Genomic DNA, 16,992 nt, shown 5'->3' with positions numbered 1-16,992 from the left:
TGGGATGTGCTTAACACTACATGATGTAGAATGGCCTTGGCCTCCTCCCATGAATATTTATTTACACATTCTTACAAAATAGAGTTGGGGTCATGCTTATGCCCTTCTTTTTCTTTGTCTTTTCTTATTTGATATAAGATATTGTCGGGGTCATATTTCCATACTCCTTATTGTGGGAAATTGAAAATTTTCATGATATTTTCCACTAGATTCAAGATGCTCCCTACATTAACCACAAATGACCCCACCTAATGAGGGAGGTTGAATGTCATAGTTGCTTTCCTAGTAGTAAAATGCAAGTTGTCACTACAAAATCTTTGCCTTATATACTCCAGCATGAAGATGCAAGGGGTTAGAAATGCTGGCAACTGGTATGTTATTTCTTCAAATCCATATAATCTTATGACTGTGTTCTCAGTAAAGAGATGTTAGTCACCCACTCTAGTGTTGGAATTGAATTGCAAAATTTCCTTCTTAAGGAGCTTAGGGGCTCTGGGTAGAGGCTCTCCATGCAACAAAATATATACAATAGACATGAATGATGACACATACTTGAAAAATACTTGGTTTTTTTATGGCTTCATCACCATGGTCAACCATTGAAACACAACCAACATGGTATTTTGTTCATTAAACATTTTTTCCTTTAGGTTCCCAATCTATGAATAATTCTAGTGAATAAACAGATATACCATATAGGATTCATATTATAAAGACCTCCCTTCCTCAATTTCAACTTTGCATGGATTTTATCAAATAGGAACTAGGGAAGATCATATTTTATGAAACCTTTGGTGATCAGATGGCATAAACTAACTAAGAAAACTAGGACCAACTCATTTATTTGGACATCAGTATTAAGATTGTTTAATGGTAAATTCTCTTCTGTGGAAAGAATTGAATCACGTAGATCTAATGGTCTGATATAGAAACAATAATAACCAAAAACACCAATGTTTTCATTACAAAAATTAAAAATGGAGGAAAGGCCTACCTGGAATCCAACGCAAGTCCTCCTCTTCTCTTGGCTTGTAGAGTTATTTTCCAGCTCCAATTAATCTAAATGGAGCCTCCAAGAAAATTACAACAATAAAGAAAACTATAAGACATACATAGCATAATCTAATATATCTAGTAAATGAGTCAATAATGCATTGAAACATATATGCATTGCATAAACACAAGTATAGAAAAACAAATCTTTTTGTATTAATGAATGTAGGAGAAGATTACAACCCTTTTGTAGTTCTTGAAAATGTATATGTCTCCCACCAAACTTCTCCTTCCTTAGCCACAAAGCAATATTTAAACCTCAACTCAAGGATGGTAATGTATCCTTAGGTAATAAGAAGAAGCATCAAGGCATAAATAAGAGTCTCAAAATCCCAACTGTTGGGACAAGTTCCCCTAGGGTCAGTTTTCGGGCAAAAAGCCCAAGTTTTTTTGTATAAAGTGTAAAGTCTTCGCAAGTTGTGGTCAAAGAACGCGTAGGTAGTAAAGTGTCATAAATGGTTTTACCCTTCTCTTATGTAAGTTGTGTCGGCTTTTATAGATCTACCCGTGGTCCATAGACCATGGGTTTGTATATGTAAGAGATTCTTAAAGAGTGTAAGAAAAAGAAAGTGATGATGAAGATGAATGTAATGGGTGAGTAGGAAGAGAAGCGAAGAAGTCTTAGAGTAGAAGAGAGGCTCTATAACTATGTGCACAGAGGCCTAGAGTAGAGTCCGCAGTTGAGTGCACAGACCCCTGTATCTTAGTGCATACGGAAGTCTTGAGTCTGTAAGCAAAACTGAAGTATTAATAAAGAGATTATTATCTAAATTCCCATGTTTGTCTATTTCCTTCTGTTATGAATGAATGTGTTGCTATGTTATGATGAATGATGGGTTTATGAATTAATATTGTATTTATGCACGATTTTACATGATTTACATAGTCATATGAACACAAGTAATAGTAACTATTTTCATGAAGAATATCTTGTTGCATGTTGAATTTATCGAACACTTGAACTGTTCCGGGAAAATACCGGATTAAGGGTAATCACAGAGGCGCATAAGTGGTTGATTCACCTATTTAGGGTCTGCAAAAGATAGTCGTGAACATTTGCAGAGGTATAGAATATGATTAAGGGAAGTTATATCAATAAGCCCTAAAGGATTATCGATATATGTGAAGGTAGGTTTAGGGCATAAAATGACATTACACTAATCTCTGGGTGCAGAAACTTGGTTCCAGCATCCCCCCATACTACTTCGGGTGAGACTTCAGTCCGCGCTTCACGGATTGATGCCGAAAGGGCCACTGGTGTAGGGATTTGTTTGGAAAAATTAACTCTAAACATGGTTCAGGACCCACTAAGCCAACAAATGGTTCCTTTGTTGGGACCAGGATATGCATAAAGGGATGTGTGATGTCGAATCACTGGAATCCAACAAAGAAAGAAATTGAGGAATGGTTGGATAGAAATATCCATGAATTCGTGGCAGAAATCCACGCTTGACAAAATAACAATGGTTGGATAGGTATTTATACAGAGAGATACACGAAATTTCCATTTGTTCCTTCCCAATCGAACTATATGAATGGATCACTAAATTGGCAGACAGATAGGGAAGGTTGAGGGTTGACAATATAATAGTGTGGACCTTAGAGTTAGTGTGGAGATTGGAATCCTCTGAAGATAAAATCATGCGCACTGTCAATAACTGGCTTGATCGTATCATATGAGGATTCGTGACAGAATTCATAGTTGATACCTCAGTTAGCTATAGCGAAGTAGAGTGAAACTTCTTCAAGGGACCATGAGGTAAGTATTTAAGATCTTTGAATACTTGGATTAAGATTCTCTTGTGTGAAAATCATGTTATACCATTACCTTGATGTTTGTAGCTACACGAAGTGGAATGTTATTCAAGGATAGAGGGAGAATAGGTCTTGAATATAGCCATTGATTGAGCCTTCTCTAATTGATGACAAAGGAGTAGGATAGGCTTTGTCGCAGAGGGTTGTCCAGTTAACAAGGCAAGGGTTCTTGCAAATACCTCATCCATCCACACCACCTCCACAACATACACCTTTGCTCACATCGTCACCACCTCCGCCACCATTCAATATGTCAAATACAATGAAGTTTCCCATTTTCAAGGGCTTGGTAAATGATGATCTAGAACAATTTTGGTTCGTTGCGAAGGCTATATGGACAACCTAGAATATTATAGATGATCATATCAAGAAAGCGCAGCTGGTTAATGCTCTACAAGATCATGCGTTGACATGGTACATGTAGAAATTCCCATTGTAGATCAATAGATTATGCAATACACTAAAGCAAAATACAAGATCTACTTCTACAAAAAACTTGCGTAAGATTAATCGATTTTTAGGAAGATCAAATAGAACACATATAACAGTTGAAGAAAAAATCATACACATGAAACATGGAAGAATACTCTAGGGAAAGCCTTAGCTAAAAACCCCGATCTCTGTATTATCATACAAGTGGAAATATCTCAGGATTACACAAAGATTTAGCTCTAAAGCTATCCAGCTCTCAGTACAATCCCTCATTTCTACTCATAGATAGTCAAAGGCTTCTCACAAACATTCTCCTCTACCCTCCAAGCCTCCTATTTCCATGCATAGTTTCTCCTGGGGTCTAATGCTGCCACATGTGTGAATTCACCTCTCACACTGCTCACTAAACTCAAAAGTAACTGCGCAGTCCTGAAGGATATAATTCCTTCTGCATGGATGAGTTTCCTATATAGGAAACATCCTCTAAATGATAGTACACTATCCCTTCCTCTAATCTCAACTAGGCCTCTAACTGAACTGACATGCATGAGTTATTTATGGGAGAATATTCAGTTATCTGAAGTGCAGCAGTTACATGCATGCATGCATTAACTAACTGAACTCATAATCAATTCCATAGACTATTGGAACTAATCTAACTGGACTTAACTTATTTAAATAAGCTAACTAATTACAACTCAAAGTACAACTCATCCTAATCTCCATTAATCAAGGGATAACTTCCTCAATCAATGGAGAAACTGTTGCATGTCTCACATAGACTTCATGTTTGATTTTCTACAACTAATTAACTCAAGATGAATTAAATAATTATTTTACAAACATATGCTAAGATCAAATTCGAATTTTACTTCTCAATTTTAGTTCAGAGACTAACTAAAATTTGAATCTATCTTGAAATACTATTTATAGGAATTTTTAGCATTTCCCTTTTTTCATTCCTTGTTGCTATATCCAACACTAGTACCTGAGATGCTATTTAAAGCATTTTTATTTTTAACATTTCTTGTTGTCATTTTCAACACTCCCTCTCAACAAGAAAGGAATTCAACTCAAACCCGATCCTGAACCTTTGGAATGTTCTACATGCAACACTTCTCCCTAGTGTTGTTGTTCCAGCAATCCTAGAAAAAAAAAAAAAAAAATCTCCCAACTGACCTCCCTGTTGGGCTACAAACACCCTCTGATGCTGAAGCTTCCTCTATCACTGACAAGTGCTCCCTCTGTGACCTCTAAGCTGCTGCAACACTCCATGCATCTCGCATCATTGCACACTTCTCTGTGCCATCTAGCACTGGAGCAACACTCATGTTCCTCTCGTATTGTTCTAGCCTGCTAGCTCTCTATTGTCTTGGGATTCCTACACTGTAGCTCTCTCTTTCGATCCATATGCATCTGTCTCTACCCACCCAGCCAGTCGTAATGCTCCTCATTTGGGCTCCCATAGCAAGGTCTAATCAAAGAGGTTGGGTACCTCAATGATCCTGCCCCTGTTACAACCATCTTGGGACTGTCACTCCACATCGCCCCACCTCCTACCTGGAGGTATGGATGCATGTGATCCCTCTACCCATTTGGATCAAAATTTCCCCCTACTGGAGGTCTCTGCATGAGTGGATGCCTCCACTCGATCTCCTCTCAGCTTTTCTAGTTGTGGCTGCTCCACAACCTCTTGAAGCTGCTTCACCAATTATGGCTCCTCCTCAATTGTCTGAGACTTCTTTTGGTGCTGCATGTTGAGAGGTAATGTACTCTCCCTCTCAACCACCAAGTCTCCAACAGTTGCCCTGCTCCTCAAGGCTTTGCATGCATCTTGAACCTCAAGAGCATACAGTTTCTTGACTCGTGAACCGATCTGCTTCACCTGTCTCATGGTGACGTGTCTAAGGAAAACCTTTCCCTTACTGAAGACTACATCATATACTTTGTCTTCTAGCATTGCAATCGATACCAAGTTTTTCTTCAGTCCTGGTACATACTTCACATCTATCAAGGTAATGTGAGCTCCATGCTCCCTCTAAAAAACAACTGTGCCTACTCCTGAGACACTATACTTTTCATCATTACCCATCACTATGAGTATTTGGAGATATTTCTCCTCCAAGGTATTGAACAAACTCTGATCGACGGTCATGTGGAATGAAGCTCCATTGTTAAGAAACCAATCACATCCCTCCATGGATGAAACCATGCATGTGATGAGGGTTAAACCAACTCGAACTGTGAGGCCAGTGCCTCACCTTCTGATCCTTCCTTGGATCCCTTCTTGGATTTCTTCATTGGAAAATTTGTAACAAAATGGCCCACTTCATGATAATGAAAGCATTTCACTTTCGATTTGTCAAAATTCTTCCCACCATTGGAAGAACTTGATTTGGGATGAGAATCCTTCTCCTTCCCTTTCTTTGCCTTACTCGCTAAGGTGTAATTTTATTCACCCTCCTTCGATGAAGAACCATCTCTGGTGTTTCTCCTTATCTCCTCCTGCATCAGATCTAACCAAAGTTGTTCCCAATCTAGCAGTTTCTGTCTTCCATTTACTGAGTCTTGGTAGGTATGCTAGCTCTTAGGAAGACTAAGGAGAGCAAGACTCACCATCTCATCATCGGCTGTCGTGATCCCTACACTTCCAAGCTCATCCCTGTAGGTAGTGAGCTTGTTCAAATATGTAGAGATCGTGTCGTCCTTTTCACAATTGATTTTCCAAAGCTTGTCTCTCAGCGCCAGCTTCCTCTGATCGCTACTATTCTGATATAGATCTTTCAATGTTTTCCACATTTAAAATGGTGTCTCCTTCCCATGGGGACTCGAGACTATGTGGTCTCGAATTCCCTCCAGAAGGATTATCCTTGCTCTAGCCACACATTTCTTCCATTCTGCCAATTCTGTAGCATTAGCTGCTGCTAGCTTGGGGACTTCTTGATCAATGAAGTCCTTTAGACTATTGTCCTCTAATACTGCTTCCATGTGATCCTTCTAGTCTATATAATTCAAGTTTCCATCAAGAGCATACTCAAGTCTCAAACCGTTGAACGCCATTGGTGAAATTTGAGATGTGATAAGAATTCGAATTCTATAATTAGGAACTTCAAACTTCGAAATTCTCCCTTCTTTGTATATTGTTCTTCACTTTGATCACCTTTGCTTCGACACAATGTAGAACTTTTTCTACAAAACTTCGCTTTGATACCATGTAGAAATTCCCACTGTAGATCAACAGATTATGCAATATACTAAAGCGAAATACAAGATCTACTTCTGCAAAAAACTTGTGGAATCTTAATCAATTTTAAGCAAGATCAAATAGAACACATATAATAGATGAAGAAGAAATCATACACATGAAACACGAAATACTTTGGGGAAAGACTCAGATAAAAACCCTGATCTCTATATTATCATACAAGTGGAAATATCTCAGGATTACACAAATCTTTAGCTCTCAAGCTATCCAACTCTTAGTACAATCCCTCACTGCTACTCATAGACAGTCAAAGGCTTCTCACAAACCTTCTCCTCTGCCCTCCAAGCCTCCTATTTCCTTGCGCAGTTTCTCCTGGGGTCCAATACTATCACCTGTGTGAATTCACCTCTCACATTGCTCACTAAACTCAAATGTAACTGTGTAGTCTTGAAGGAGATAATTCCTTCTACATGGATGAGTTTCCTATATAGGAAAAATCCTCCAACTGATAGTACACTGTCCCTTCCTCTGATCTCAATTAGGTCTTTGACTAAACTGACATGCATGAGTTATTTATGAGAGAATATTCAGTTATCTGAAGTGCAGCAGTTACATTCATGCATGTATTAACTAACTGAACTCACAATCAGTTCCACAAACGGTTGGAACTAATCTAACTGGACTTAACTCAGTTAATTGAGCTAACTAATTACAACTCAAAGTACAACGCATCCTGATCTCCTTTAATCAAGGGATAACTTCCTCAATCAATGGAGAAACTGTTGCATGTCTTCACATAGACTTCATGTTGATTTTCTACAATTAATTAACTCAAGATGAATTAATTAATTATTTTACAAACAGCTACTAAGATCAAATTTAAATTTTACTTCTTAATTTTAGTTCAGAGACTAACTAAAATTGGAATCTATCCTGAAATACTATTTATAGAAATGTTATCTTTAGCATTTCCATTTTTTCATTCCTTGTTGCTATATCGAACACTGGTACCTGAGATGCTATTTATAGCATTTCTTGTTGCCATTTTCAACAGTACATTAAGTACTGCACCAATAACCCGCTAGCATCATTGGCGGACACTCAAATTGTGTTGAATAAGGAACTAAATAAGCCCAAGTCTGAATCATAATCAGTCGTTGGATTCGGGGAAATCATGATGAGGCCTAGGGAAACACCCTGGGAGTTGGATCATAGATTGAAATGCCAGATCCTTGAAGCTAACATGAATCTTATAGATGGGAAAAACCACAAATGGTTTGTAACTTCTCTCGTACCCCATCTAAGGGTTCCTTTATCGTAGCAAAACATTGGAACCCAAGCGGAAGTCCTGGAAATTGCGATGAGATTGCATGAGACATCGATTCAAGATGCCTCTTTGGGAGTTTAGTAGATTCACATGGAGTTGAAGAACCTTTGCCTGGAGTTTCAAAACCTGAAGAAGGATAGAGTAGCTCAGCCAGACGTGCGCAAAGAAGTTTGGTGTCTGAAATGCAAGAGATAGGGACATAAGATAGATCACTACCGTGTCTTCGAAAACTATGTTGCGGGAGGGGGGAAAATGCCTCTAAGGCTGGAAGCTCAAGAAGGGCCAAGCACAGGGCCCGCACTATGGTGTGCTATCTATTAGGTAGTTGGAAAACATGTAACAAACAATTGTCACTTGTTGTAGAAATTTTTGTAAACACCGCAAAAACTCTTCTGCAACTTTTACAAATCAGTGGACCTCGACGAGTGTAACCATTGTAGCTATGAGCTGATGATGGAAAGAACACCTATGTATCAAATGTAGATAGAGACTCAGCCTCCAGATCAAGGCATTGGGGGAGCGCGCGAATGAGGCTGAGGAGGAGGACGACCTAGTAGAGGTGAAGGAAAAGTTATTTGTTAGAATTTTGGAGTTCCAGGACACTACGCATGGGAGTGTACAAGCCCAACACACCTGTTGTGCCGATACTATACTCAATTTGATCATGTGATAGAAGAATGCCCTGTATTGATAGCTAAAATGTAGGATAAGAGGGCACAACCTCAGCAACCTACCCAAAACCTTTAGATGATGAGGGTTGAACCCTGTGAAGAAGATCCTAATGTGAATATTGTGTTGTGAAGTGGAATGATGATTAGTGAGGATAAAGGAAAACAACCTATGGAAAGTGAATGGGTCCACAAGGCTCCAGAAAATAGGTTGGGTTTTATTTGGAGTGCATGAAAGAAGCATTCATGGAAGCGAAGAAAAATTCACTGAGGCCTCTACCTCAAGAAGCCAAGATAAGATGTCTGAAGAAATGGACCCCTCCATGCTTACTACATTCTTGGAGACCTGTATGATGCTACTACGCGATAGCAAGGCTATGAAAGTATTACAAGAGTTGATAAATAAATTTACCAGTGAAGAAAATGCCCCTGAAGTACCTCGTATAATCAGAAAAATTGGTAAGCATAAGGTAGGAACAAGGCATGACATGAGGCTCACCGTGAAAATAGGAGAATATGAAATGGACCAAGTTATTCTGGATCTTGGGTCGGATGTGAATGTTTTGCCTAAACAGACATGGGAGAGAATGGGGAGACCTGTGTTGCAGTGGTCGCTGATTCAATTAAGGATGGAAAATCAACAAAAGATTATCCCCATGGGAATAAAGCAAGGAGTGATGGTAGACATTGAAGGCATGAGCACATTGCTAACTTTGAAGTAATAGATATTGTGGATGAAAAAAATCATACCCTGCACTCCTTGGGACCGATTGAGCTATTGACATGAATGGAGTAATCAATCTGAAGAAGTGGACGATGTCATTTGAAAGAAAATTGATCCAAGTGGTAGCACCTTTGGACCCTATAGAAGGACCACGCTATACTGAACTGATCCACAATTATGAGGAAATCGACGATGATCTAGGCCAGATCTATAAAATAACAGCACAAGATCAAGAATGGGTTAATCTGATAGCTGATGGATGCATTGCATGGGATCACAAAAGTTCCTGTAAATAAGATTCAGATGAAGAGTTGGAGCATTGACAAAATCGGTTGCATGAAGTATCTATGCTGTGTTGTAACATGATGACTAAATCATTGCATTGTGTATCATCGGAGGTATGGATTTTGTCTTATTATGATGGTCTAACTAACATAGATTAATTTTTGGATGATTTGGTGTTGTCCGCTACACCCTCAAGGTGATGGGGTACACATAATGGCAGTTTTGATGGATGGCACGAATATAGAAAAATGACAAGATTGTGGTTTGGTCAGCCAAAAGTTCGACTAACAGAGATATATGATGGAAGAAGTGATATTAGCAATCATTTAGCTAAATGGACTGACGTTTATGGAGCGGAGCCACAACCTGAGTGGGTACATTTATTATGTCATACTTTGGATATAATACCAACGAATTGGTACTTGGAAATATAGCTCTACCATGGCATTGAAGAATGGGATGTTTTAAGACAAGGATTTTTGATGACATTCATATTTGAGGATGGATTTGAATGCATCGATGAGGTGTTGTAGGAGGTCAATGAAGTGAGCTTCAGAATACTGTAGGATCCCTTGGATTTGATTCAACCATATTGGACCACCCAGTTGCGTCATGCGCCGGAGTGCTACAATGTGACTACTGAAGAAGAAGACGAGGATCGAAGGAACATTAATATCCCAGAGGCAGAAGGCTACCGTGAAGTGGAGGGACCACAAATAGAGAGTCCATATATCACCATGCCACTAAAAATTAGGCAAGTGAACATTGGCACAGAAGCGAAGCCTAAGTTTGCGAATATTGGGGACTATGGGATGATGCTACGATGGACATGGTCACTGAGTTTCTCTGGGAATATCAAGATTTGTTACCCATAAATTTTTCAGACTTAAAAGGAATCATAAGTGATTTGGGAGTGATGAAAATAACTTTGGAACCAGACACGAAGCCTGTTAAGAAAAGGCCATATCACTTTAATCCCAAGTACAAGGAAAAGGTTTGTATAGAGTTGGACAAGATGCTTACAGTAGGAATTATTGAACCTGTTATCACTCAAAATTTTCTATCGAAGTTATTAAAAGAAGTAAAATGACCGAGGTAACCACAAACGAACTTTTAAGCATAGACTCTAGCCAACCTATGGCTCAGAGAGGGTTCTCTCTATATTATCTAGCTTTGTTTGCCAGGATTTTAGGCTAGTTCTAAATGTTCAGGGAGTTTTTTTATTTGTATTGAAGATTTGATGGTGGAATCCTTAAAATAGATGGATATGATGATGTCTTTAGACCATTGGGCTATGGAGTCAATAGAAGGGAAGCATAGCTAGATCAACTCACTAAAGGGAATGTTCAGAGGGCAAGCTAGTAGAGTAAAGTGCAGGTCTTTGGGCTAGAGGGGTGAAATGGTTTGAATTAGGGTGAGAGAGCAATTAAGAATTCTTAGACCAAGACTTAAACGTGGAACAGAGGGTAATCAGGAACAAAGGGCAATTAAGAATCCTCTACTATAGATTATAAAGAGACTGCCTAAACTAAGGAGCAACTAAGAATTCCTTAACTTAGATATCAATAGAAAACATTTATCTTCCTAACTGTTAAAACAAAGTGTAATTAAACAAATTCTGAGATAATACTCTAGTTATAGCATTCAGATTCAGATATACATTGTGGAAAAACTTTAAGAATGATAACAACAACATGAGAAAATACTTGTCTACACTTCTCTCAACACATGAATCCTGTGAAATATCTTGTCTTTATTCATCAATTCAGCTTGTTGGTCCAGTCAATGATATAATAGTTTTACAGTCTTTTGATGAAGAAGTCTATAGAAATGTCTAAGAATCCACACTACATACTTCGAATTGTGAAGTATTTATTCAAAAATTATTACAAAATATCTCAAACTAACTTGAGATTTAATCTAGGAAATACAAATATCTTCTTGCAAGAAGATAGAGATAGCTATTGAATTGCTTTCATGTTGCCCCTTTTATTGTGGTGTTGCTGACATTTATAGTTTGGTTTGTAGCCCTTTATGATCTTTTCTGTTTGAAGTTTAGTTACTTTTGGCTTTCATCTGATACTCTTTGGCACTAATACTCTTTAACCACGCTGACCTGCCTTTATGTTTGACTCTGTTGACTGTACATTAACCTTTTTACTACATTTTACTATAGTAAATCAGTCAATTTTTCCCATAATTCAGCATCAGGTAGCTTGATTTTCAACATCCTTCTATAGATCTCATCTGCCTCGGCATACTTAGCAAAAGTAGGCCTAGTAATGAATAGGTGTTTCACCTCATGTTGGAGGAAAAACAGGTTTTCAAATGTCTTGTAAATAACTTTACCTATTGGCAATGCCTTTATCGATGATGTGCTAGTGTGTTCTTTAGCTAGCTCCTTGATTTTGTTGTTATAATCATGTTGTGTCATGAGATTTTCATTTATGGCCAAGGGACTGGGTAACCCTTTCCCTTACAATTTGAAACTTGGCCATAAACCTATCAACTACTACCTGCATATTTTGACAATTGTCCTCCAAGTTTAACATTAAGTTTCTCTTGGAAAGGACCTTTACATTAAGTTTCTCTTGGAAAGGACCTTTCTTACATCCAAAATTGTTTCTGTGCTATCCTCTATATCCAATTCTTGAAGTTCATAATTGTTTTTACTATTGAGGAAGTGGATAAGTCTGGTTGCATCTTCAAGCATGTCTCCTAGTTCTTCCTTGACTTTTTGGATAGCTTCTGTAGCTATATTTATCAGATATATTTGTTCAAAAATCACTTGAATGGATGGCCAAATATCATTGATAGAGTCAATGATATTGGACCATAATAGTTCCTTGGCTTGCCCATGTTGGCTGATAAAAGGTGTCTTTTAAAACTCCTAATTACCCCACATTAATCATCAACCCGAGCAAGTCCTCTTTATTTCAAGAGTGTGTGCATGCTATGAATCTAGAGAGTAATGTTTCTTAAAATGAAGTACAAACCTTTGATACAAGAGTAAACGGATACATTTATAAAACTTAAATTACAACTACTAAAGAAAATATTGCATCTAAACATCAAGACTTAATCCTTTGTTGAAATCGTAATCAAATCTCACACAAGCAATTCAATTAATAATAGCATCAACTGAGAGCATAGTAGTAATAACCAATCTCTTCTTAGTTGATTCAATCTAAATCACACTCAATCTCTATGAAGCAATCTAAATAGAACTGGTGTCAACTGAGAGCTCAATAGCGATAACCAAACTCTTACATATGATTAAATCAATACGATTCATTTTCTTAACAACTAAATAATTTAATCTACAATAAACATAAATAGAATCAAATGGCAGTACAATAAAACATGTAAAGAAAATGTATTGTCTTCAATATAGGAAAGCGGTAAATAACAAATCAAATAAACTCACAGGAAATGGTAAAAATATCAAGCTAATAAAATTTACGAGAATTAGAAATATATAACACAAGGGAGAAGTTGAATCCACCAGAGGTCGGGCCCTTAGCTACCAGTGAATACTACTTAGCTACTTCAAATAATACGAATGAATAGCAACGTCAATTATACATTAATCATTGAACTCAAGTAGCATTACAATACAGTCTTGTTCTCCAATAGCACGAGTCTATAAATTAAAATTACAATTTGAAATAACAAAGATCCATCCCCTTTCTTCCTACAATATTTTTCTTTTATAGTCAGAAAGAGGTAAAAGATAAATGTGATCCCTCAGGATCTCCCGATCCTGAGGGATTCGCAACTGAATTCTATCTTCAGACACCCATCATATTTGGCATTGATCCTCCTAATTCGTCCTCCGATCTATCCACAACTGATGCGCCCCCTTTTACCTTTGTTGGTTTATGTTGTTCCATCGCTAGGGAACAACAACTATTCCTTTCATCATTTCTCTACATAAAAAGGAGTAAAATTTAGTTACAATGGATAAATCTCACCTGAGGGTAGTTCACCCGTTTCTTATCATAATCCATAAATATGTTAGCGTATTGAGATATTAAAGAGATAAGAAAAGAGGAAAAAGGTAATGGAATTAAGAGTAAATATATACCCATTTCATCACTCAACATACTCCCCTGCTTACCCTATTTAACATCCTCATGAAAAGTAGGTAATTCTTATGCAATGCAGTTAAAGAGTAGGCCAGATAGAAAGCGTCAAAAATTAGTCTAAAACCATGATGTTGAGCTAGGAGCACAAAGGCAGGCCCTTCCTTTCCTTTAGGAAATTCGTAGTTAGCTCAATAACCTTCAGGGGGATACCAAATGATGCAGCTCCGAAACCGACAACCTAACCAATAAGGTCCTTCTCTCAAAATAAGATTGCTATATGTGACCAAACGGGCCACAGCTGCTTTAAAATTTTTGTAATTAAATGGTTCCCTATCTTGCACACTCCTAGTGGAGGTCATCCATCTGAGCTTAGCTGTAGTCAGAGAACTTTCTTGAATGGAGAGGAAATATGATACTCCTTTCTGTACAATCTCCTTATGAATGGGCCCTAAGGTTTTGATCACCCCTTCTCGTGTCATCAGACTCTTATGGTTGGCAAACATTTGTAAGGGGTGCTTAGGTTCACTTCTCACCCAAAGATCCAACCCATGCTCCTATCTTTGAAATGCATTATAAGCTTTAAACCATTTGAGTTGGTTAACTACAAATGAAATAAAAGCCTGGAATTGAACATCTCCTACAAAAGGGTTAGGGTTCTTTTCCACTTCATTCTCTAATATAAAATTGTGCAGATAAAACTCACAAAGAAGCCTTTGGACCTTCACACCATGATGCTTGTAGTAATTTATAAAATCTTCAATTGTTCTTAGTTCAATTGGTTTACCAGCCCTCATGACCTTAATTTTCAATAACAAGTACCGTTCTAACAAAAACAAGGCATAATTGGTGGCGGGAGACCTGCATGCCAGGACATCCATATATAGTGAACAGATAGTGTTTTTCTGACTTATGACTTTGTCTAGTTTGAGCTTGATATTTTCCATTTTTTCTTCCGCCTTTCTGCATCTGTAAAAAGTCTTGCTCTCTGTTACATTCATTTCCCGAAGTTGTTTCTGTAGCTCTTGATATTTCTACCAGGAAACGGTTTCTTGTTCAATTCGTTCCAATGCAAGCCGAGCTTGTGCCAATTCTTCCTAAAGATTCGGTATAATGGGGTCATGGTGTGTCATGATGTCTTTGGCTTGTATGCCCATCTGAGTGCTTTTGCTATGAGAAGGGATATCTTCTATCTTTATTTCTTTACTGTGGGAGGTCCAAACCTCTGTCTGAGTGCCCATGCTATAAGAGGGTACACCTTTTGTCTATACTTCTTTGTTATGGGAGGTCCAGGCCTCCATCTAAGCAGCTATGTCTACTAAATTTGCATGTTTTTCCTCTTGAGTAATGACTGTTTGAGTGGGTATGGGCTTAGTTTGAGTTCCCGTAGCCCTATCTTCATATAATTCCATTTGCACGGCCACATTTACTACCTCAAGGGTGTTGTTCGGAACCTTCCCCATTGTGATTTCTTTTATTTTTCTTTGGAGCCTCTTAACCGTCTTGCAAAGCTTCTAGTGTTCTTTCCTTAGCTTCCTAAATTTTGTTTTGGCTCCATACCTTTTCAGAGGAGTAACTAGTCTACTGATAGTCTAGTTAATAGCTTCTATCTCTAAAGAGACTAGTTGTTCACCTTGGCTTTGTTCCAATAAGACTGTGTCTCCTGATTGATTATCTGATTCCCGAATAATCTCTATCTCTGCTTCTTCTTCTTGGCCTATGTTTTCTGGGTCTAAGCCTTCATGGCTATTTTCTACTGGGAGCGTGTCACCATATTGGTTCTCTAATTCCTGAATAGCCTTTGTATATGTTTCTGCTTAATAGTTTGTATCTTTTGAGGGAGATAAAATTCTAGTATCACCGGAATTCACAGGAGATTAGGTTTCTCCTAAGTTAAGATTGAGCATTCCTTCAAGCTGCATGTAAACATTCATGTTGGCCATGACCTGGGTCATCCCTATCTTGAAATCATGCAACAAATCATCTTGAGAACTCATATTTGGTGTTGAAGGAGGTCCTAATTTGTTCCTTCGTTCATTGTTAGAATGCCCTGCTCCTTCCTCAGGTTCTAGTTCAAGGTTATCTTGTCCTTCAGCCTCTAGTTGCTAGTATTCTTCACTTACTGGGCTAAATAATTCTATGGGTTGACTAGCGTTGCCCTGAGGATTTTCAGACGCTCACTGCTTTTACTTCAACCTCGTTGTCGTCTATGTTTGTGAGGTATGCTTCCTGAAAGGGTGGTCCTCTTTCTTTTTGGAACAAGGGTAGGTGCTGGTAGGTTTTCACCTCTTTCAAGGGCTAATGTTAGATCATCCCAACTTGATTGTTGCTAGGCAAGGTTATGACTAACTATTAACCTGATCAGACAATGGTGGCTAACTACTTTTTTTGTGTGTTGAGACTGTCTCAGCCTCTTGGCAGTGTCATGAAATAATGAATTCAACAGTGCAGGAAAATTAACAGAGCATTTTTGTTTTAAAACTGCTAATAGTTTGAGATATCGCAGCCTTACCACATATTTACACCCATTGCAGGTAATATAGTTCTGGACAATTCGTGACAATTCTCCCCATGGCTCTCCGAGAAAAGATGGTTGAATGCCTTTACCCTTCTTGATTAGCTCCTGTCCTTTGTCCCTAAAAGCCTCCATAGCATCATGCAGCTTTAATCGCTTGCTAGCCCATACTGGTGCTTCTGCCGACAACCCAGACACTTCTGCTATCACAGCATCAGTTACAGTGATTTGTCTGCCTCTTATGAAGGATTTTCCATTCTGTAGATGTCGTAAAAATTCGATGGCAATTTTCTCATTGGGGGTTGAAATCTTGTAAAATATGGTGTCCATCGTGTGCGAGCTAGAATTTCCCTGGCTTCATTGAAGACAGCCAGTATTAAAGGCTCTCAGCACACTGTTCTTCCTCCCATGATGATTGACTTCTGCAAACGATTAGTGTAGTGGAGAAAGCATAGCAATGAACAGAGCCAAGAGATGGAACAACAAATGGTTGTAATGGCTATATCAGGTGATGCTTTATAACATAAATAGTGTTATCGAGGATTGTTATAATGCCACATGCTCTGTGATCATGGGATGGCGTATTTTTCTACAAAATCAAATAAAAAGATGACAGCGCATGCATAAGTATATTGGAGGTCCTCGCCCCCTCTCGAAATGATAGGTCGCTTACAATCGAATGAATGAAAGGATGACACACTGGTAGCAAAGTACAAGGGTGATGGATTAGGTAATGAAAGTGCAAGGTACGTATATTAATGAAAGGATCATAAAGGATATTAGAGTAATGAAAAGAAGGCATGTAATGAACTTCAACGCACTCCGTCAATGATGGAATCCTTCGACGAGTCTTTCTCCCAGCTGATAATTATTTGCAGTCTTG

The sequence above is a fragment of the Pinus tabuliformis genome, chromosome 1_2, assembly GCF_031772625.1.
Source record: "Pinus tabuliformis cultivar Carrire ecotype Pingquan chromosome 1_2, CPIR1, whole genome shotgun sequence".
NCBI lineage: Eukaryota > Viridiplantae > Streptophyta > Pinopsida > Pinales > Pinaceae > Pinus > Pinus tabuliformis.
This window is presented reverse-complemented; position numbering follows the sequence as displayed.